The sequence below is a fragment of the Ornithorhynchus anatinus genome, chromosome 8, assembly GCF_004115215.2.
Source record: "Ornithorhynchus anatinus isolate Pmale09 chromosome 8, mOrnAna1.pri.v4, whole genome shotgun sequence".
Lineage (NCBI taxonomy): Eukaryota > Metazoa > Chordata > Mammalia > Monotremata > Ornithorhynchidae > Ornithorhynchus > Ornithorhynchus anatinus.
Window position 1 is genome coordinate 15,748,961 of NC_041735.1, and position 25,010 is coordinate 15,773,970.

The window sequence follows — 25,010 nt, forward strand, 5'->3', positions numbered from 1 at the left end:
AAAGGCAGGGAGGAAGAGGAAGCAACTGCTGTAAATTAATGCTGCTACTCCTCCTCCAATACTGACATGGCTGGCAGATCTGTCAAGAAAGCCCCACAGTCATCACATAGTCCCTTGGGATGTGTGTCCCCACCACGACAGTTCTGAAGCACTGGACCCATGCTGCCTAGATAGTTTAGACGAAGGGGAGGGTTAGGATAGCTCTTCCTCATGAGCTTCAGTTATTGGATGAGAGGAGCCGCTCATATCTAGCGCCGGTGTTTCTTGAGGGCCAGAGAGACTGTGGCGTCCATATCATCCTTGTCCTCCACCTGCTGGCAGACGGCAAGATCTGGAGCTGCCATCATGGCTTCTGCTGCGGTCTCTTTCTGGCTGCAAGAGATGGGCTGTTCTAGCGGTGGCTGCCCACCTTGTCCCCAGACTCTGAGGGTAACACTTTCCCCTACTCCCTTGGCTCCCATGGTCATGAGAACTAGGACCTGTGACAACTTAGCTGTCAATCAGTAATTGTCAAAAGAAAGTCAAAAGTTCCAATTTTTATTCTAAGTTAATCACGAGTCGTCAAATGTAATATAATACTGCAATTAGTAGCCAGAGAAAATATAAAACTGCTTTTCAGTGAAAGTGTGTGTGTGCGTGCACGCTTGTGTGTGTGTGTGTGTGTGTGTGTGTTGGCCTGAAACTCTTGACAGGTTTACTGAAAGAGAAACTTTATATATTTCCTTTTGCAGAAACACATTCTGTCTGATAACAGATGATCAAACAGACTTCTCGATTGGCCACGTAGAAAGCTGCAAGCCCAGAATACAAAATTAGGCACTGCAAACTGCACCACTCTGCCGAATATCAGAGCAGAGAGAAAACCTGGAAAATTCCTAATTTGGGGTTCTCTGAGCAGCTCTGCAGTCATTTTTTCTGTCTTCTGAACTGCAGACTGTTCAATTCCATCAATCAATGGTATTTATTAAGCGCTTACTATGTGCAGAGCACTGTGCTAAGTGCTTGGGTGAGTACAATAGAACAAAACTTTCCTTTCCCTGCCCATAACGTGCTCACATCAGAGATTCCTGAGTGACCAGCTCAGGCAAATGTGGTTTTATGGAGTGGATATTACTGAGGATATGCTTTAATGGCCATCAGGGTGACCGGTATGACAACAGCACCTTAAATTTCTGAAGCTGCCCACGAAGACTTGAACCTGTAACAATTTCCACCGACTTTATCTAGTAAGCAGGAGTAAACCTCCTTTGTACCACCAAAACGTAGCCTATGAGCCTTCGTATGGGTCCAGGGACTGTATCCAACCTGATTAGCTTTTATTTATTCTAGCATTTAGTGCAGTGCCTAGTCATTCATTCATTCAACCCTATTTATTGAGCGCTACTATGTGCAGAGCACTTTACTAAGTGATTGGAAAGTACAATGCAGCAATAGGGAGAGACAATCCCTGCCCACAGTGGGGTTACAGTTTAGGAGGGGAAAGACTGACATCAAAACAAGTAAATGGGCATCAATATAAATAAATATAATTATAGATATATACATAAGTGCTGTGAGGTGGGGGTTGGCAGGGAGAAAGCAAAGAGAGCGAGTCAAGGAAGGGAAGGGGAGCTGAGGAAAAATGGGGCTTCATTTGGGAAGGCCTCTTGGACGAGGTGAGCCTTCAGTAGGGCTTTGAAAGGGGGAAGACTGATTGTTTGGCAGATTTGAGGAGGGAGGGCGTTCCAGCCCAGAGGTAGGAAGTTGGCCAGGGATTAAAGGCGGGACAGGCGAGATTGAGGCACAGTGAGAAGGTTAGCACCAGAGGAGTGGAGTGTGCAAGCTGGGATGTAGAAGGGAGAGAAGGGAGGTGAGTTAAAAAGGGGCAAAGTGATGAAGAGCTTTGAAGCTGATAGTAAGGTGTTTTTGTTTGATACAGAGGTTGATAGGCAAGCACTGGAGATTTTTGAGAAAGGGGAGTGACATGCACTGAATATTTATGTAGAAAGATAATCTGGGCAGCAGAGTGAAGTAGCAAACACTTAACAAGTACCATTGGAAAAAAAAAATAACTGTTAATCTTCTCAGCCTTGCCTAGCTTTACCCCTGATGCAGAAGAACCCAGATAGGTCAGATTCTTCTGAATAATTCCAGTTAAATACTTGGTTGGTATCTCTCTTCAGTGACTTTGCTTTTCTAAACTGCTTCCATTTTATATGCCTTTATTTATTTTGCCATCATTCTTCCTTCTGCACACCTTTAGGAGAGAAATCATTTTTTATCTTTTTGATTATGTTTGCCTCAAGGGCCATTTGTGCACAGAGTAAAACAGATTTGATGAATCACAAAATTGTATCCTTTATTCAAAATCCCACATAAATAGCGATTATATTTGGAATGAATCGCATCCACAGAATGAATTATGGCCTCATTAGATCTGCAGAGAGATTTAAGTTTATTTAAATCACACAAAATGTTCATTTTTAGAAACAATTCCAACCCATCTTAAGGAATAATCAATATTGCTTTAGAAAAAGTGGTATAATCCTATTTTAAGGTGATTCACATGGTTTCCAATTGTATGATAACTTGATTCCATTATGCCTTCCCTGCAGGGACAGCCCATAAAGATTGATTATACATTAAAAATGGTATTAAAAATCACATAGCTTTTTGTATATCCTTTCCTGTGGTTTTTAGCTATTGCCCTGCTCTCCCCCTTACAAGACTAGTCAACCGCATGTGGTGCATGCTCTTTTCTCCTGGTATTTCTGTTTCTATGGGGTTTGGATACATTTTTACTTTTTAAAATCTCCAGCGCTACCAAATAAACTTCTTTTTAAAGCTCCTGCAGCAATAGACTTTCTGGGGCCCGGAAATTTTAAAGCTCATCAGGCATGAGTCTGGTTGGGGCCCGGCCAAAACCCCTGGATTGGTTAGATTCATATTGGGTTGCTCCAGCTCTTTTCTGATGCATATGCACACTACTCTTTGCAAGAAGCCTGTAGTAACTGAGAACTTTAAACAATAGATACCAAGTTTCCATAGTGGTAATTTGTTTATCTAACCTTCTGCCCTCCAAATCAAGCCATTAGGACTCAATGCACTTCATTGTTTTCCGTTGGCCTAGTAGCAAGAGCATGAGGCTCGGAGTCAGAGGATCTGCGTTCTAATCCCAGCTGCACCACTTGAATGCTGTATGATCTTGGGTAAGTCACTTAACTTCTCTGCACCTCATTTTCCTCATCTGTAATGTGGAATATCTCCCAGCACCCTTAGTCTGTTAATCCCATGTGGGACAGGAACTCTGTCTAATATGATTATCTTGTATCTACCCCATGCTTCATATAGTGCTTGACACATAGCAAGTACTTAAGTACCATTATTATTATTATTATTACTATTGTTATTCTTTTTACCATAACCAGAAGGATTTTTTTGGGTGCTCTTAGTAACTATGAAATGTGTAATTTATCATGGGATATGAGATGTGATCAGATCATGTGATCGGATCATGTGATCAGATCGGGGAAGCAGCATGGCTCAGTGGAAAGAGCCTGGGCTTCGGAGTCCGAGGTCATGGGTTCGACTCCCGGCTCTACCACTTGTCAGCTGTGTGACTGTGGGCAAGTCACTTCACTTCTCTGTGCCTCAGTTCCCTCATCTGGAAAATGGGGATTAAGTGGGAGCCTCACGTGGGCCAACCTGATTACTCTGTATCTACCCCAGCTCTTAGAACAGTGCTCTGCACATAGTAAGCGCTTAACAAATACCAACATTATTATCATGTGAGTTGGGGAGAGGGGGAAGAGAGGCAAAACTCAAATTTGTTTAGTATGTTTCAAGGAGGTAAGCCTATTCAACAGTTGAGCACAAATAGAAGGGTTCTTAAATCCGAACAACTAGAAGTTGAATGTGAACAGCTTTTTCCTATAGCTAACTGAAGAAGTTGCAAATTGAACTACTTTTTATGATAGTCCAGAAAAGGTAAAAAAAAAAACAAACAAAAAGCTTGGGGTCTGTGTGTTCCTTAAATCTTCAAAAAATTAGTTTTCTTTTCTATCCAACCTATTGGTTTTTCTCTTTTGGACTCCAGCTACCAATCAGTATTATTATAGAATTGTTTGCAATAATGTTAACAACACAACCCTGCTAACAAGTACAAATATGCATCAGTTTACCACTATTTTATTTAACCTGCTTGTCTTGTCTTCTAAAGAGATGCACAAATAATTCCTTTTCACAGGACAGCCCATGATTAGTAGGCCATACTCTTTTTTGTTTTAGAAATTCAGTTCATAAACATACTACTCAGCAGTGGACATGAGTTGTGTTATGTGTGAGGCACTTAGGATTGGTGTTTCATTTTGCAGCTGACAATTGAACTGCAAAAAAACTAAATGATGTCTCTTTATCTTGAGTTACCTTCTGCTTGCTCCTCATAGATTATTTTCCAGGCAAGTATACTAAGGAGTTGGAGGTGCTCCTATTTGTTATCATTCTAGCATCTCATAATTGCGTGGTATCAAGTTGAATATATCACTGATTCTGAAGGACCTCTACTCTTTCTCATAATCTCCCTAGGTGTGCTTCCATTTGTCCAAAGATGAGAAGAGTTCTTTAGTCAATAACAGCCATCGTAGCTGCCAGTGAGAAGCTGTGCAACACAGTTTAAGAGTTCTTGGATAAAATTTCTAACATAACCAAACCAAATATAACTAAATGACAGAATTGCTATTCAAACAGTCCTGGCTATATGCACAATATGATGTGGCCACTCCCGCTTTGGGATTTTTAACAATTTTTTCTGTAACTATTACCACATGGGAAAGAGCTGTGGTCACTACTTTTAAGTATTCAACAGTGAGTTTTTTGATAACTTTAGCAATAGAGATTCATTGCAAGAGAAAGAAGATCAAAAGGTATTCATCAATGTCCATATGAAATTATTCAGAGCCATACTTCAGCCCCCAATTTTTTTCATTTTACTTTTTAAAAACTCATTTTGAGAAATGCACCTTCACCTTCTCAAGGTACTTTGCAAATATAGAGAAAGTCACTAAGTTAGTATTAATTTCTTAAAGCTATTGTCGGTAAAGAATTCTGTGGCTAGCAAGGAAGTCTTGTTAGCCATTAATGTCTTTGCATAGAAAAATTCAGACAACTGAGCCCTCATGGAGCACCACTAATTCCAGTTTCTTGATAAGTAGGTAACACTGGATTTTAGAAATTAGGCCTCAGAGATCCATTAGCTGCGTAAGATAGTGTTGCTGAATGAATGGCTGTATTATTATCCAGGTAATTCAAAACAACATTCAAACTGTGACAATAAAATTGTTCTTTTAGTAGGTAGGGATTTATACCAGAATTGCCACTGGAAATGTGAACAACTCCATTTTCAATTTAGAATTTTGGTAGACTAATTTTACCCTAATTTCTGAACAAAATGAAGTGCAAATATAGCAGAGGTTCTCGGTTAAAAAAGGGACAATCTGTAACCAAAACAATTTATATTGTTTAGATTAGTCTATTTTCCACAGTTGAAAGAAGATTGGTTTGTCCATTAACTCTTTCTGATCATTTCAATTCATGGAAGATTATTTTTGTTTTCTTTATTAAGGAGTCCTGTCCTTCCAACATAGAGTGTATTCTGTGCCCCATTGAAGTTTCTCATACTCAAACCCAGTTTTTATAACCCAAAATAAGAACTCCATTCTTAGTGTATCCTCTGGAAGGTCATTTAAGAAGTAAATACCTAGCGCCGTTAATCTTCCCACAGTTCTTTGATTTACCTCATTTGTAAAATTGGAAGAATAATGAATAAATAATGTAACCCAGAGAGCTCAACCTGCTTATAATACAACCGACAAAGCTATGAGTCCACCCTGGTGAAATGGAGCTTTCCTATAGTTCTTGGGATATCAAGCACCTTGTCACTTTCCACCTTCTCCAATATGTCAAAATGTAGTGTCATAGGGGTGTCATTGATTTAAATCATAGGTAAGATGTTTGTTCCCCAGCCTTACCAAAAAGAGATCTGAACATGAACAATAATATTACTTAGTGAGTCACCTGTCACCAGCTTTCAGCAAGTGGTGGTCCCATAGGGGAGTGTAATAGACAATCTTTGGTTGAGTGGGTTTGACTGTCAGGTGACACAGCCATCGAATACTAATCTCTGATCAGTAACCACTGACTCAGTGAAACTCTGAAGATTAAGCATTTTTCTACAGTGGGGGATGACCTGGGGATACTCAGCTGGGAAATAAATCGATCAGCCACTGATTGGACTTCTCTTGGCCATCATTTAGAGAGATGCTGCCAAAACCCAAATTTTGCAGACTTGCCTCAAACTGACACTTGCCACCCTCCTGTGCCCGGGACCCGATCGATAATGTGCTATGCCTTTTTAAAGATCACTGATTCTATTTATTATAAATTGTTCTGCTGGATCAATAAGTTCTATAGCTAACTTTTTGTGCTCATTACTAACTTACTGACACCCAGGAGACGCTGCTTGCCTATCTCCTTGCAACACACTGATTTTTTCAGCTGCAAACACTTCCAAATCAAAGAACATCTGAAATACCAAACCTTTGTCAGCCAATTGATTTGAATCATCTCCTATATAACTGTTCATTTCTGTTTCCATTAAATTTCATTCAACCTAAATTATCTGAAATGTTTTGAGAGAAGAGACGGTGCATTTTAAATACTTGTGTTTACAAGCCTATCTGATTATCTGGATTCCTGGAGATTTACAAACCACAATTACAACCCCTAGGACATTGGGCAGATATTCTGAGGTTGGTTTTGGATATGTAGAAACATTCTAGACAAAATTAGCTTGGGGCCATAGCTTTAAAAAGAACTCTGTCAGGTGTACAAAATGTGGGTCATCTTTGAATAAACTTGCCCATGATCAGACAAAAGTCTCAGGTCTCTCATTTCTATTTATTTTTTATCCTCAAGAGGCTACAACTGACTTCCTAGTTGGATTCTGCTTTTGATATCTTTGGAAAATCTATTTTTGTTAGCTATGGCATTTCCTCCATTGGACTGTTTGAACTCCATTATGGCCCACTTAATTTCCTGTTTGTACTTCACCTGCCATTATTTACATGTTTTCCTGTTGTCAATCAGAAGCTTCCCATCCTTTTGAAAATGGCTTTCTTCTTCCCTCCTAAGGCTTGTGCCTACCCATAACTTCTGTTTTTCCATTTTCCATGGTTTTCCCTTAGTTTTTGATTAGAACTCTTGTATTATCCTTTTCACTTTTTGTGCCAGCAGCCTGAAACCATTTTGAAGTATCTGGTGCCCAGGCTTCCTCTGATGTGAACATCCCATATTCAAGATGATCTATTCAAAACCAGATCCATTCAGTGTGAATGAATCAACTTTGGACCATAGCTTTAAAAGGAAACCTGACAGGCAAACTAAATCTGGGTCCACTTTGAATGGAGTTTCCCAGGTTCACACAAACATCTCAAATCTCCTTGTCATCTTTTTTTCATCTTCAAGAAGCCCCACTGATTTCGTAGTTGGACTCCTGCTTTTGATATCATTGAAAAATCTTTTTTTTTATCTTTGACATCTCTTCCATGGAGCTATTCAAAACTCAATGTGAACTGAAGAGGCTTAAGTGGGCCAAGCTACATTTCCCCGGGAACTTTCCAAAGAAAACATCTGATACGTTTGGGCAGTCACTGATTGTGCAGCAGCCACTCCTAGTGAAGCGAAGGTTAGTCTGAGCAACCTTCTCTTGAAATTATCCCAAATGCTGGTTTCTGAAAATTCCCACCTATTGACTTGTGGTGAAAGCACAGTGATGGTCAGCATATTATATGTAAAGATGATTTAAATAATCAATTGATCAGTAGTATTTATGAAGTGCTTACTCTATGCATTGTACAAGTTATGGATAGGTACATCTATGTTGTGGGGGCGAGGGAGGGTGAATGTCAAGTGATAAACGGGCAATATCCAAGTGCGTGAGTGACAGGGAAGGGAGAAGGAGTAGGGGGATTTGATTAATGCTCGGATAGGCATAGAAGCAGTTTGGATGGGGAAGAAAGGCTGGATTTTAATGATGAAGTGAAGGTAGAACCATCAGGATTTGATGACATTAAATATGTGGGGTGAACGAGAGAGATGAGTTGAGGATAATGGCAAGGTTAGGATATCTCAAACCTGAAAAAAACACATAGCAACACCAAATTACTAGGCCATATTTTAACTCTGAGGTAGTCAAGGGACTGTTTCAAAGCTTCTCTCAAACCAGGAAAAACAGAATAAGTATGTAGTGCTTAAGAGTACTATAGGACTCAAGTCATGCAGAATTACATAATATTTGTACCATTAATCTGTGCACTTGGCAACAAATATGATTTAAGTCCAGAGAAAATCATCTGTGGAGAATTTATTCATATTTATGCACAAATGCCTGAGGATTCACAATAGCGAAAGTGTTAAGGGTTTTAGATTAAAGTTCCCACCAAAATCATGCTATTTCACAAAGCCATTTCTATCCCATTGCCCATCATCATTTAATTTGTATTTTATGCTACTGCCAACACCATCTTTAAATATAGCGATAGAGTATTAATATTGTTTCAATACCCAAATAGATATAATGAATGCACATCAATCCTAAATTAGTTTAAATTCCTCAAAGGAGAAGCCAGAATGTCTAGTTTAAGTATGAATGGCTTAAATAAGTCTTTCGAAAAATGTGTGCTCTTAGTCTTGTACTTTCAAAAGGGGAGAAATGAGAGAATGTGGACACATATTTTGCTCAACATAAGGCTAACTCTCCTTGATTTCAGATTCTGTTCCGGGTTCTGACTTTTAAGCATTAAGGGTGGAGTTTCCTCTTTAACTTAAATGAAACCGACTAAGCCCTCATGTGAGCCGATGATGATGGCTATCAAATAGATGAGACCTTGTCTTGAGGCTCCAAGATGTAAAACATTTGCAGAAGAATTTGTGAATGCTTCTTGCACTCTCTTACTCCTGCCAGTACTGTTTTGGGGCTAATGGGCCGTAGAACAGCACATTGTGAAATGCGGGTGAAGCCTTTACCTCCATTAGGCAACTCTAAACAGGACCAGGATTAGCACCCAGGCCTCATGATTCCAAGAGCAGTGCTTTACTTCTTAACTGATCTTCTGCATCCTGCAATAAGAACAGAGTGTCTTTTCCCTCTGAACCCTCATTTTGGGTTATAAAAACTTGGGATGAGAAATCTTAATGGGGCCCAGAACACACTCTGGGATGGAAGGACTAGATTCCTTAATGAAGAAAGCAAAACTGATAAATTGGACCAACATCAGAGACCTAAAAATCCTTATGGTAAGTCTAGGTGAATATTGCATGCTGCTTTGGTCTGCTGCCATTTCAAGTGTGCAAGTTGGGAATGAGATTCTGCAGTTTGAATAGACTCTCCTCATGTCAAAGCTAGATTTTTTTTTCTCCTGATTCCCATCCACAGGATTCTATCCATCTATTTGAAATTTTAGTAGTGACCCCAGAGATAATATATGTTTCCTTACCGCCATCCTCATTTTAATTCACAGAAATTAGAGGCTGAAAACAGGATTCAGTTTACACCTTGGGTTTGTCATTGTCCAGGATGTCTTATTTCTAAGGAAAGACTCTTGGGAAATACTTCATTCAGTTATGGTTAAACAATCAGCTTGGTAAACCCAAGCAAGACTTGAACGAAATATTTCGGCATCACTACATTAAGCCTTGGTGTGTACTGAAGAATAAGGAGAACCTTAAAATGCTTCCATTAGGTGTGAATTTCACTTAGACTCCTTGGTTCTTGTACAGAATGATAAAGAAAGCACTATCAAAATGTAGTTCATGTACACTACACTTTAGTGGGAACTAGTTCTGTGATTTATTATTTTTAATTAAAGGTTTTTAAGGTTTAATTAAAAAGTTAAATGTGTTGTCTTTACATGTAAAATTATTTTGCTAGTTAAGCCAATTATAAGACATAATCAGATGCATATTTTCTAGATTAAAGTTATAGCTGAAAGAAACACTAACACTGAATCTGAATGTTATCTTAACTATACCACAATAGTGAATACTGTAATTGTAAGTATGGCAGACTGTTCTTCCCATGCCATTTTAATGAAGAGTTTCTCAGTCAGTATATGTAAAAAACATAACATTATCAGTTTGCAACACATTCAGCTTTTTCAATTTTTATTCATCTCTAAAATATATTTGTGAAAGCAATTGTTGAGTCTTATGTAGAAAAAACAGGCTATATCTATATTCTGAATTCTGGTTTATGTTTGAGTTCCTTATAATTTATGTATATGTATTTTTGAGGAAAACAGGGTCTTATCAATACAGGGGCTCAAACGGCTGAATCCCAAGGCCTCTGCGTAAGGGAGGGGCACCGAAACATCCCACAGTGTTGTCCTCAACCACGCAAGCTGACACCCACCTTCACAACCTCCATCCAAAACTGCCCTCAGTTTCCATTTGGATGGAGCATGCTTTCCTTCGCCAATCACTTTCCTTCCTACCCCAGAACTACGTCCCCTCCCCTGCCCATAGAGCTTACTGTGGGAGACAATCCTGGCATGTCATTTCCAAGTAGAGCAATCTGGGCTTGAGTGGTAGGATAGCAAGTGAGTCAAAGGCATGGTGAGGGAACAGGGAACAGTCAGTGAGGGCAGTGGGAAGAGAAGGGGACAACATCTGTTTGGGAAAAAGAAACAGAAAAAGAAACGGGGCAGCTGCTTCTGTTGGACGCAAGGGATTGGAACAATCGGGAGTGTTCCCTGGCCCATGATCCCTGCCTGGCTAACATTGGCCACTGGAGTCTCCTGGCACAGAGTTGGTTCCTGTCTTTGCACACTCTCTCCCTCCCTTGCCCCATTATTGCCTCCATAGTCTCGGTTCAGCTGCTTCTTCCATGGCCTTCCGGTAACCAAGGGGCTTCTCCATATTCAGGGATATAGCAGTCTCTCTCCATAGTCTTCAAAGGACCCAGAACTGCTCTCCCCGCAGGGCCAGCAAGCGGGTAGTTTCCCTCAATTTCTGCTCCCCAGCCGGCTGGACGTGTTCTGCTTTAGTCAAGGACCCTTGACCGCTGTTCATTCACCACGTAATATCCCCAGAGCAGGCACTCCATCCTATGCCTGCTAGTTTATGCACTGTGCACACCAGTGCCAACTCAGGGAGATGGTGACACGGATCATATGTGTATGCATATATGTATGCATATGAGGTTATGCATATGTTATGGATATGTGTAGGCATATATGTATTTTGGTGAGAAATGTGTTCCTGTCATAGAATTGACAACTAATGGTAACGGTTATCTTTTTATGTGGATATACCTGAAAAAAAAATCCCCTGTAGGAATAGTCCATTTCACAAGTCATGACAAGTTGTGCAACTGCAGCAGCTATTTGCAATACCTGGACCTCTTCAATTGTGGCTCATTGACCCCAAATCTGTCACAGTTCTTTATTTAAATACATCTGCTCCATTTCAGAGTCAAGCATGCTAGGTGTTTTTGTTGTTTGAGGTCTATAGATGAGTACTGCGTAAACTTAAATGCTGAATTTAAAGATTAGTCTCCTTTTAAATACCAAATGTTACTATGTTTTATAGTAGCTCTGATAAATCGTTATTTTGGAGAAGCCTTTTTTCAGAAATCATGCTCATCTTGTGAATTTTCTCATTGTTTATTTGTGTCTAGAGTATGTAAAATAAGCTTCTTCCCAGTCAAGGAACAAAACGTTTCTGTATTAGGAACATATTTTCCTCTGATAGCAGTGACATATCTGGAGAGAAGATGTTAGCTGAATATCCCCATCATCTGCTACTAAACCCACTCGACCCTCCTCTATTAGAAGTTGAGGCCTGCTTCTCTAGTCTTAAATAGCTTTACTTTAGTGCTGTCTCTACCTGAATTTCCTGCCTAACTAGGTCTTTAATTTTGGTGAAGGATTCCTTTTCTGAATCAGGTCAAATTCTTGTCATTAATGAGGTGGTGGCGTCATCTCCATGTGCTACATATGCTGCATTGTTAGGTGGCATTTAACAATGTGTATTTCCCCATCTGCTATCGCCATGTGGCACTTTCTGCACGGACTTTAAACTCTCAAATGTTATGACATTCTTTCCTACATTTTGAGTGCCAGGTGGATGAGAGCCATTCCTCGAAGGACACTTGTGTGCAGGGGAAAGACAGTAAATGATTCAGATCGGATGTAAGTCCTTATTGTGTGAAGGACTTGTATGTCATTGTTTGGTTACTGAAAACTTTCCATATGCTTGCTACTTCCTAGAATTTTACTAGATGTCTGGTGTTAATTATTTATGATATGATAAGAGCTTTTAGTATTTAGTGGAGTATAGACTTTCTTTCTGAAAAATTGCATATACATTACATTTTATATAGATATATTATGTATTTCAGTGTATTTCCATAAATGTGTAATAGTTTTCTCTGGTTCTGTGTGCCAATATGCATTATTTTATCATCCTTTTTCTTCCTCTCAAATAATTTTTCATTTCCCAATTTGACTTCTATATAAAACTAACAAAAGCCACCTACATTTCTTTTTATTTGGATAGTTTCTTAGAGCATATTCCTGAAAGTATCTGTCTGTTTTTCTGTTAATTCCTTCCGAGTCCCAAAACTTTCTTCCAATTATATTTGTTCAGTTTCATTTCAGGCTGGATCCTTCTCTTTATAATTCTTACACCACCAGAATCTCTCTTACTCTCAAGTGCATATTTCTCACTCGACTCTCAATCTTGGCTCGCTTCTGTATATAGAGAGAGTAAATATAGCCGGTGGGAAAAATGTCTGCCCCTGTAAACAGTTCTTCCTGTCCTTTGAGGGCTATTCTGAACTTGCGTTGTGCAAAGCACTATGCTTATAATAATAATTGTGGTATTTGTTAAGTGCTTACTATATTCCAAGAACTGTACAAAGCGCTGGGGTAGATATAAGATAATCAGGTTCCAATAGAGGTCTCTTTCTAAGAAGGAGGGAGACAGATATTGAATCCCCAATTTGCAGATGAGGGAATTGAGTCATAAAGAAGTGATTTGTCCAAGGTCACACAGTAGGCATGTGGCAGTACCGGGACTAGAAACCAGGTACCCTGACTCACAGACCCGAGCTGTTTCAACTAGGACTTACTGCTTACATTATACAGCTGGACATGGCTCTTACAAAGCTCTGTTCAACTCCCTTAATCTGTGAACCCCATGTGGGACAGGGACTGTGTCCAACCTGATTATCTTATATCTATCTGAATGCTTTTACTTAGGAACTGGGTCTCTGACCAAAATAATTCCAAGAATAAGAATATTGGGTTAATTCCCCCGATTTGGAAGAAAACTCTTCCTGGAATATAGAACAAGTGCTGATGGATAACTTTCCCCCAGCCTCTCATTTCTCTCATCCTCCTTCTCCCATCCTCAGAGCCTGGAATGTCTATCCTACTTTGGGGGATTCCATGTTTCCTAACTTGTAAATAACGTTGGGCTAGGGAGGCTCTTTGATTTACAAATTATAGTAATTTCTGCCTCCCCCTTTAGACTGTAAGCTTGTGGTGGATAGGGGAGGGGTCTGCCAATTCTGTTGTATTGTACTCTCCCAAACAATCAGTTGTATTTATTGAGCACTTACTGTGTGCAGGGCACCATCCTAAGTACTTGGGAGAGAACAACATAAGAGTTGGTAGGCACTTTCCCTGCCCATGACAAGGTTACAATCTAGAGGGAGCTTACCCAAGCACATAGTACAGTGCTTGCCCATTGTAAACTCTCAATAAATACCAGTGATGATGATGATTATAGGGACCTCCCAAAAATCTGTGAACTTCCTATCCTGCTACTAGGTCCATATTTTGCCTTTATATCAGTGCTAAATAATTGGGTTCAAAATCTTTGAGCTGATGGAGTTGCTATTCTCCAGCTTATAGAGGTTTTAAGCATTTCTGCAATTGCCTGTTCCTAAAACATTGTTTTTTACTGCTTGACATTTCATATCACTTTACGCTGAGATTGATGTGACACTATTCATGAATTTAGGAAAAAAAAAGACTGAATATCTTTTCAGGGTGAATACTACACTGTGCTGTAGCATTTCTGTAAGGAAGGAAAATGTTACCCTTAGGAACTGACAGTTCCCATATGATACCTATAAAATTTTAGCAATGGTACATATACCGAAACCTCTTTAAATCACTTTATAATTTAACAGTCACTGCTTGAGAAGCCCAAGGGGTTAAAGGCACAAAGAACAGCAAAATAATGCTGGTTCCCATTAAGAGAAAGGGCACCCAGGCTAAGAAACGGAACGTTCTGTCTAATAAACCTCAAGGTTTCTGTTTGTCAGGCATATCTGTATGGTGACAGGGTGATCATGGAGGTCTTACTAGGAAGGAACCTCACATTCTTTTATCCATGTTACCAAGTGGGAGTAAATTAACGGTATTCTTTCTGCCACTAGACCACAATATTTGTGAATTGAGTATTATTACATTATTCACATTGATGATTTTTTTATGGTATTTGTTAAGTGCTTACTATGTGCCAGGCACTTTGGAGTACTGGGCTAGTTACCAGATAATCTGCTTGGTTACAGTCTCTGTCCCACATTCCCATAGTGTTAATCCCCATTTTACAGATGTGGTAACTAAGGCACGGAGAAACTAAGTAACTTGGCCAAAGTCACACAGCAGACAAATGGTCAAGTTGGGATTAGAACCCAGGTCCTCTTTCCTTTAGGCCACACTTATTTTTATTGGCCTATCATTATTCTTCAGTAGGAAATCATTTTCTCCATTGTTGTTTCGAAGAAGAAAAACAGAGGTCACAACTGGGTGGCCATTTGGACAGTTGTATGCTGGGCAGTCCATTTTTAACTGCTCCGTCCCTCATCCAGTGGTGATAGGCTACCAAATGGCACTATGTCATCTCATTTTATTTTCAGCATCCAATCTCCTTTCACTTCAGCTTCTGCCACTGAGTCGCATGACTCAGAAGTGATGCCTTTATTGCCAAGTATCTAGGAAAGTGAAACAGTAGTTCTGAAACATTGGAAGGGAGCAGTCCACTCAGGAATTCAGTCATCCATTATGAGGCCTGAGAATTTCCACAGTGGACCACTTTGGGTATGTTCTTATATTCCCTTATGCTACAAGACATGCTTCATAATGTAAGCAATGTAATATATGTTGTTGCTCATTCATTCCTTCATTCAGTAGTATTTATTGAGTGCTTACTATGTGCAGAGCACTGTACTAAGTGCTTGGAATGTACAAATCGGTAACAGAGACAGTCCCTGCCCTATGACGGGCTTATAGTCTAATTGGGGGAAACAGACAGACAAGAACAATAGCAATAAATAGACTCAAGGTGATGAACATCTCATTAAGACAATAGCAAATAAATAGAATCAAGGTGATGTACATTTCATTAACAAAATAAATAGGGTAATGAAAATATATACAGTTGAGCGGACGAGTACACTGCTGAGGGGATGGGAAGGGAGAGGAGGAGGATCAGAGGGAAAGGGGGGGAAAGAGGGTTTAGCTACAGAGAGGTGAAGTGAGGGGTAGAGGGAGCAGAGGGAAAAGGGGAGCTCAGTCTGGGAAGGCCTCTTGGAGGAAGTGAGCTTTAAATAGGGTTTTGAAGAGGGAAAGAGAATTAGTTTGGCAGAGGTGAGGAGGGAGGGCATTCCAGGACCGCGGAAGGACATGGCCGAGGGGTCGACGGTGGAATAGGCGAGAACGGGGGACGGTGAGGAGGTGGGCAGCAGAGGAGCAGAGTGTATGGGGTGGGCAGTGGAAAGAGATAAGGAAGGAGAGATAGGAGGGGGCAAGGTAATGGAGAGCCTTGAAGTCTAAAGTGAGAAGTTTTTGTTTCATGTGGAGGTTGATAGGCAACCACTGGAGGTTTTTAAGAAGGGGAGTGACATGCCCAGAACGTTTCTGCAGGAAGATGAGCCGGGCAGCGGAGTGAAGAATAGACTGGAGCGGGGAGAGAGAGGAGGAAGGGAGATCAGAGAGCAAAGGCAGGGTTGGTTGAAGGATGTCTGGATCACCCTAGGTTAGCATGAGTCCTGATAGTAAAGAGAAGAAGATAAAAATACATTTTTTTCAGGTTCAAGATATTTAAGACTTTAAAGTTCTTACTCCCACTTAAAATCTTTCCTAGTGTGTTTAAATTGTCATGCCCATTAATTCTGTTTGAAGAGTGTCACGGTGTATTTAGTTGTGAAGTATAAAGTAACAATCTGCTAGGAAGAACTTCAAAGATAATGGTGAAAGGAACATGGGACTTACAGTAAATCATGAAACTTAGCAATAGTGCTTAAGACAATGCTGATCTCAATTTGGAGACCATTGAAGGCAGTGTACAATTGTGTAAATATTGCCATGTAGTTTTATCAGTGATCTGAGTAGGTTCAAGATGGTTTGGGGCAGTCTGCCCTGATGTGAATAGTAACAGGAAAGAAATCCTGAACTGGTTAATTTTTAAGTTTACCATTTAAAATGCATCCTTTTCAATAAATAGCTGAGAATTTGAGGCAGGGAAAAGTTTGAATCCATCTCATACCTACCTTACAAAACTTGTAAGAATCTGTGAAGTGTATTATAGGGAGATTAGTAGCCTGAAGTGCTAAGAAAAATATCAAACAGTTATGAAATGGACCATATTCTGGTCAGTAGAGCAGTCCAAATTGTTAACCAGTACATAGGCCCAGATTTACCAGGCAAATTAGCACAGGGTTAAGTCCCATTTCTTAGCCTGAAGTAATTTTAATACAAGTGGGTTCAGGGGCCCTGAGAAATAATGGGATTTGGCAGTCTGAGAGGGAGGAAAGGAGCTGAGGCAAGGAGTGATGACAACAGTGGCAGAAGAGATGGCCAAAGAGATTGTCAAGGGAAATGGAGGAAGGGGGACCAGTAAAACATGCAACTCTATGGCATCCCGGTTCTCCTGGTCTCCCCCTGGGGCCTGTCCCTTGTCACGGAGATGCCCAGATCACTATCAAACTCCTTTGGGATTTTTTTGTTGGTGAGGGGCAATGGTAGGATGGACAGTTGATTTGCTCAGAAATTTCTGAGAACTAACCAACATCTCTGCAGAATTTTAGGGTATTAACTTAGGATAGAACTTAAGTGATGGCCCACAGTATTTTTCCTGACCTCTTTCAGGCTTGTGTTGCCCATTGACAATAACTGCACTGAAATTTTGACACTGTTAAGTATGGAAAGATGTAAAGATATGTGATGGCATAGTAAAAGCACAATTTGTGGCCAAACATGTTTTAAAAGCCTAAATGGTGGACTGGACTACTGTCTGCTATGCAATGACTATTTGAAGAAAATTTCATCCTTTTAGAGCATGAGGCATTTTCAGACACTTCCACTTGGTCTATGGTATATATGGTGTTCCTATAAGATGCATTTAAATACACATATTTATGGTTGCTCACTTAAAATTCTGAAAAAGCAACTTCAGGGGCTAGGATGACTTTGAAAACAAAGTGAATGATACTCGATAGGCAGGTTCCAAAACTGAAAAAGAAATATTACTTCAATTATACTCACATAGGCATTCCTGGAGAATTGAGTCTTTGGGTTTGGTGGTTTTTTTTTTTAGAAAAAAAACCTGATACTTGTACAACGTTGATCTGTGTTGCTTGTTTCCAAAGACGAGAATCCATTGAGAGCTTACTATCTCCTGAGAATGGAAATGAAAAAGGAAGCAATGAGAAGAATGTTTATTTTCAGTCCTAAAGTTTAGTTTTGAAGGCTTTGTTGTTCCTGAAGTTTTCCGTGGTTTCTATCACTGGAGAAGAAATTGTGGTGCATGGGAATTCGAATTTTAAAAGGATTTTGCTTTTAATAAGGGTGTTTGGCTGTTAGTCACTGTTCCATAGCTTTAGCCTCAGGAGAAGTCACCACCAAAATAAAATGTGAATGCCTAATTGAAGTGGAAAACTTATGAGCTTGGGCAAGAGTTGAATTGCTCGTTTCATTGCTACTGTAATAAATGCTAATTACTTTTTTTTTAATCTGGCTACAAAGGAGGGAGTATTTGAGGGATTTTTATGGGGCGGGGAGGCAAATAAAAGGGGAAGGCAGGAGAGGTTGAAGAGTTCCAGAATTGGACAAAGAAAAATTGTTAAAATAGTTGACATTTTTGCCAAGAAAATATCTGATACTGGATGGTTAAACAGGATAGAAGGAGAAACAATGTTGGTTTTTTTTATGGCTGAGAGATTTATCACATTTGTTATAGATGAGGCAAAGAGAGTGTGACAAAATGCATGCATTGATGTTGCTCTTTTCTCCTAAGCAGGCAGGATTGCAGTCAGGACTGTGGAACTCTAAATTGGATTTCTTTTTCAGAGTTTATTGCTTGGTTGTATAAATAACCTGCATGCATAATGCTTTAGCTATACTCATTCTTGTCCTTATACTTCAGACAAAAATGGGTAAAATTTACTAGTTGTATTTGAGGCTTTTGAAATAGAGGTGACCTTCTTTATGTAAGAGGGAAAAAGTATGTATCTGTATATTTTTTATTTTTTTTAGTACTTGTTAAATGCTTACTATGTTCCTAGTATTGTTCTAAGCACTGGGGTAGATACAAGTTAATCAGGTTGGACATAGTTCCTGTCTCACATGGGACTCACACTCTTAATCACCATTTCACAGGTGAGGTAACTGAGGCCCAGAGAAGTGAAGTGATCTGTCCAAGATCACACAGCAGATATGTGGTGGAGCTGGGACTAGAACCCAGAACCTTCTGACTCCCAGGCCCGTGTTCTATCTACTTAGCCATACCACTTCGCATTTCTGAAGATTTACAGTTGGCCAAAGTGCAACACAGAATTGGAAGAATTTGGTACTGGAGGAAGTCGTGCATCTGGAAATATGAGTTAAAGAAGAATTTGGATAAATTAATAGACAAGAGGTTCCTAATAAGTTACGAAAGGGACATTTAAGGATTCAAAGGAAAGGTTGGTGGTATTTTATGGGTAATTGCTAATAATAGGCTATGATATCAAGGATGCCAATCAAAGTACAGTTCCTCCAAGTATCCTAATTACTAGTCTTGTATTCCGGAATATGTCCTGGATGGGCTATTCATTTGACCCATTGTGACACGGCTAATATTTTTATTTTAAGTGTCACTCAATTTACCAAAGGAACTTTCCTTGTATCTTCAGTAAGATGACATTGACATATGAATCTCCAGATTTCAAGCTCATCTCTAGACTATAAACTTATGAGCAGGGAACCTGTCTGCTAATTCTGTTGTTAAAAAAAAAAAGTTGGTATTTGTTAAGCGCTTACTATGTGCTGAGCACTGTTCTAAGCACTAGGCTAGACACAGGGGAATCAGGTTGTCCTACGTGGGGCTCACAGTCTTAATCCCCATTTTACAGATGAGGTAACTGAGGCACCGAGAAGTTAAGTGACTTGCCCAAAGTCACACAGCTGACAGGTGACCGAGCCGGGATTTGAACCCATGACCTCTGACTCCAAAGCCCGTGCTCTTTCCACTGAGCCACGCTAGTGCTTACTACAGTACCCTGCACATAGTAAGCACTCAATAAATACCACTGATTGTTATCAAAATTGCGAAGTTCTCTCCAGAGTCTGAATCACAATGGAGTATCCACCGCCTTTTGGTTAATATGATTTCTCATGTCATTTCTCAATTTTCTATGTTTGATTCTGGGTTTTCATTTACAGAATGTCAAGACAGAGCTCATCTCATAGCATGTGACCAGATACAAAGCAATTAATTTCTCAGACTGACCCAACAATCAGATAATCAAAACTATTAGCTGATCAAACACTATTTGCAGGACACTTTACTAGATAGCAACATGATCAATCTAAAATTCACAAGTCTCTAAAAGATCCACAAATTGCCATGAATTTTCCAGCAGCAGCGTGGCTCAGTGGAAAGAGCCCAGGCCTGTGAGTCAGAGGTCATGGGTTCTAATCCCAGTTTCACCACTTATCAGCTGTGTAACTTTGGACAAGTCACTTAAACTTAACTTCTCTGTGCCTCAATTCCCTCATCTGTAAAATGGGGATTAAGACTGTGAGCCCCATGTGGGACAACCTAATTCCCTTATATCTACCTAGTGTTTAGAACAGTGCTTGGCACATAATAAGTACTTACCAAATACCAAAATTATATATATATATATATATATATATATATATATATATATATATGTATGCTATTATATCTTGAGTTAGGGAAGTCAAAAATAAATCTTATGAGTGAGTTCAACTTTTTTTAAAGCAAATATGTTAGTCATTAGGTATAGAAATGTCCATTAATCTTTTACAGGTAATGCAGTGATTTAAAGAACTTTCCATTATCTCCTGAATCTTAACACAATTAATGTCAGAATTTAGTTCCATCTTTTAAGGACAAATTTTTCATTTTAACTAAAGAAAATATTTCACTAATACAGAAAAATTCAAAAAAATTGGAGCAAATGTTGTCCCTGTAATTACAAGATGGAAAATCAATGTCACTGCATTTATGATATAAAACATGAGTTGTGTACATAAACTATACACAAACATAATTTTGATAAAATCAAATTCAGGACAGATGGAAAGGAAAGCTGTGTGCTGATAACATCTCATTTACTGCCAACAACTTGAACTCCTCTCCCCATGCCTCATCCATTCATCTGAAATTCAATTCCTACCTCTAAGGAAGAAAAAGGCGTGCTTTAATTGCTGCTACCCATGGGTCAGCTATAGATTGAATATCTGATTGATTTGGTCCATCAGTGAGAGACCAAATGAACACAGAGTAGTCAGCAGGAGTAAACGCTGGCCAATTAGTCCCCCTGCTATCAGCAACACTAAGAGAAATCCATTTTTTATTAGTAGGATTGCAGATCGTACCAGTGAGCCTCCATTTCTCAGGAGCAGATTGTTGACTTAGCTTCTGTAATGGTGGTGTCCCTAGATTTTTTTCCCCCTCAAACATTTCATAGGTTAAATTAGAAAGGACATCGCATTGGCTGTTAAGGAGCTATGGCTAATATTTTCCCCAATTAATTTGTGTTTTATGTTAGTCAAACACTTGTTGTGCATCAATAATAATCCCCCTGTTTCAGGGTTGTATCTCAGAAGCAGTACTCACCCTGCCCAGTAAAAGTAAAGCTAAGACAACGCAGCTTGCCCAATTATATGGCAAATTAGTTCCTGAAAAGTTCCCTGGGCAACTCATATTAAAATATCATAGTGACACCAAATAGGGAATTTCTTCAACACTTTTGATCCTGTGTATATTCTTATTTGCATATATTTGGATATGTGTGCATGTATATAAATATATACATTATACATATATATATAATGTGAGTGGTGCCTTTTTTTAAAATCCTGATATATTTATATCATTGGTATATCATTGTTCTTACTCCTGCTGCTTCTATTTGTAAATGATTGTAGACTCCTGGATTTTGTATAAATGAAAATAAACATACTGAGAATAGAGATAAAATACATAACTGCTAAGGATGGCTGTGGAGTTGACATGACTAGGTATGATAATTATTTGGGAAAGCTTCCTGGAAGAGATGGGATGGAGAGATCTATGATAACACAAATTTGGGGGGATGGGAATTACAGGCTGAGGGAACCATTTGAGTGAGGATAGGAGGCAGGAAGCTCAAGAAGGCAAGTTTGAGAAGAGCAAAGAAGGAGAGGTGGCGAGGAGCGGCTAGAGAGCTGATTTATAAAATGGAGGTTGTGGTGGAAGTCCTTCAAACCATTTATATGAAGCTTTTATGTGCTGCAGAAGAAAATGAGTGGCGATTAGAGATTTCCAAAGACTCTGTGAAATCTTTGGAAGTGTTCCAAATCACTTGGTACCACTGAGAGAAGACATTTATGAAGATTCTCAGGTTATTCCACAGTGACATAACCATGCTGAAGTTGAAGGTTTCCTGTCTGACCCTTTTCCATCACCAGTTCAATAAACTAGTGTTGTGTAAATCAATCAATCATATTTATTGAGCACTTACTGTGCACAGGGCTCTGTACTAGATGCTCGAAAGATGACAGCATCATAATATAACAGACATATTGTCTGCCCACAATGAGTAAGGGTGGTCTTATTCTTTCTGTTATACCCAGGCATGCTTAAAAATCCAAGAAGGGCTCTTAAAATCAATGTTAGTTTACTCTAAAAAGCTTTCTATCTCAAAGGGCTTTGAACATCATTGAAATTCTATGAATTATTCGTTGTGGGGAGCCTCTCTGCTGAAAGCTGTGCTTCAGCACAATTAATATTGGCTCCACTACAGAGAGAGAGAGAGAGAGAGAGATACCCTGTTTCTTTGGAATAAGTGTGGATGTTATGTTGATGGATTTTGTCACCTCTCCCTGCTATAGGGTGTTTCAAATTGTCTCACTAGAGAGGTTTAATAAAAGTGGAGCTCATTTAGGGTACCAATTAGGTTAATTGAAGCATCAGTTGGAGCTCCATTCCTTCTCATTTTATATTGGGCCATCTCAACCATACTTTCTAACCAAGATTTAACTTCAGCAAGGCTTTGGGCTAACCTTTGAACCAACAAAAGGATTAATCTCCCATCACCAATCTCTGTGCAATCCTAGATGACATTTGCCTTTGTACTGAAACTTCTATGAAATGGAAGTATCATGCCCAAATGTTGATTATGAATGCACATGGCCTTCTGTATTAGAGTGTTCAGAAGCTCTGGGTGCCAAAATGCATTTTTGTCAAATAAAACTGCTAATTAAATGGCATACACTTTCTGAATGTAAAAAAAAAAAAACAACCCACACTTCTAAAGTAAACAGCTGTGCACTTGAGGTTCATCCAACTTTTCAGTACAAGTTGCATATTTATTAGCTAGAAGATAGTTAATTTGCTATGGCATACCCTTTCAGTCTTTAATGTAATCCAGGATAAAGGTCTTGATTTATAGATTCTTACATGGGGTTTAAAAATCATCCAGAGGTGAAAGAAGAATGTATTTTAAGAGTACACATTTCTATTGCTATTCTTTTTGAATCTATTTAATGTTACTAGTACTATTAAGCCTCCTTTTCCCCAACTCCCTCTCCCTTCTGTGCCACCTTTGCACTTCGATCTGTACTCTTCCAAGCACTAGATATTCACCCCACCCTCAGCCCCACAGAACTCATGTACATATCCATAATTTTATTTATATTAATGTCTGTCTCCCTTCTGTATTGTAAGCTCCCTGTGGACAGGGAACCTATCTGCCAGCTCTCTTGCATTGCACTCTCCCAACTGTTTAGAACAGTGCTCTGCACACAGTAAGTGCTCAATCAATGTCGACTGATTGATCATTATCACTAGCATATGTTAAATACATTTAACATACAACAACAGTATTTTCATGTGCCCTTGACTCTAAGCACCAAGTCCATCATGGTTAAACAATGCTGCTTAACGAGTGTATTTATATGCATGGAGGTGCTTCTGGTGGTTGTGAGTACACAAATGAGTTCATAGTTGTGAGGGTGGGTATAACCTAAAGGAAAGAAATTAATATTAATTAGGGAAAGTTTCCTAAAGGTAATATTTAAGAAGAGCTTTGAAGATGGAGAGGTGTAGTCAGAATTGAAGGAGAAGGGAATTCCCCCCCGCGTAAGGATGTGAAAAAGAAGTCAGAGATAAGAATGAGAAATTGGAATGTGTAACCATTGAAGGTTTTTGAGATGGGAGACATACAAAAAGTGGCATTTTAGAAAAATTATCTTGGCAGCAGAGTGGAGTATGGATTAGAGAGATGGAGTATGGATTAGGGAGAAAGACTGGCGAGAAGACTGGTGCAGTAGTAAAGCCAAGATATGACAAATGCCTGGATCACTCAATCAGTGGTGTTTATTGAGCACTTACTGTGTGTGTCGAGCACTTTGCTAAGTGCTTGTCCTGTCTTATGCTGTCAAGTCATCTCTGACCCATAGCAACTCCATGGACGCATCTCTCCTGGAACACCCCCCACCCCATCTACAATCATTCTGGCAGTGTATCCACAGGGTTTTTTTGGTAAAATTATGGAAGTGGTTTACCATTACCTTCTTCCGTGCAGTAAACCTGAGTCTCTGCCCCCGATTCTCTCCTGTTCCACTGCTGTCCAGCACAGGTGAGTTTTGACTTGTAACAGATTTCCTTCCATTCACTAGCCACTGCCCAAGCTAGGAATGGAATGGGTATTCGTCTCCTTGACTCTCCCTTTGGTAGCCAAGACTGGTAGAGTACTGGAAACTCTCCAGGTTCGATTCTAGGAGGGAATCTCCAAGTGCTTGGTAGAGCATAAAACAATAGAGTAGATAAACATGATCCTTGCCTAAAGGGAGTTAGAATCTAGAGGGGGAGGATGACTTTCAAATAAGTCACAAATGCAAATCGAGAAGAAGCATAGCCTAATGGAAAGAGCCCAGGCTTGGGAGTAAGAGGCTCTGGGTTCTAATCCTGCTCCACCACTTATCTGCTGTGTGAGTTTGGGCAAGTCACATAGTTTCTCTGGGCCTCAGTTCCCTTATCTATAAAAGAGGGATTAAGACTGTGAGTCTCTGCCTCAGTTACTTCATTTGTAAAATGGGGATTAAGATTGTGAGCCCCTCGTTGGACAACCTGATTACCATGTATCTAACCTAGCACTTAGAACAGTGCTTGGCACATAGTAAGCACTTAGCATATACCGTAATTATGATGATGATGATGATTATTATTATTATGTAGTATAAGGCTTGTGTCCAATCTAAGTATCTTGTATGTATCCCAGTGCTTAGTTCAGTGCTGGGCAGACTGTAAATGCTTGACAAATGCTATTTTTTAAAAAGCACTTAACAAATGCCATTAAAAATAATGTTGGTATTTGTTAAGTGCTTATTATGTGCCAAGCACTGTTCTAAGCACTGGAGTAGATACAAGGTAATCAGGTTGTCCCACGTAGAGCTCACATTCTTCAACCC

The 25,010-nt window shown here is 39.5% G+C and overlaps 1 protein-coding gene and 1 non-coding gene across 2 annotated transcripts in view; one reads left to right on the forward strand and one right to left on the reverse strand.

Moving 5' to 3' along the window:
• Window positions 1–25,010, forward strand: part of CDH4 (cadherin 4) — a 678,282-nt gene that overhangs the window by 220,623 nt on the left and 432,649 nt on the right. The window lies entirely within an intron of this gene.
• LOC114813979 lies at window positions 24,189–24,326 on the reverse strand. The gene has a single exon (XR_003761723.1). It is a non-coding gene; the product is annotated as a small nucleolar RNA SNORA7 (small nucleolar RNA).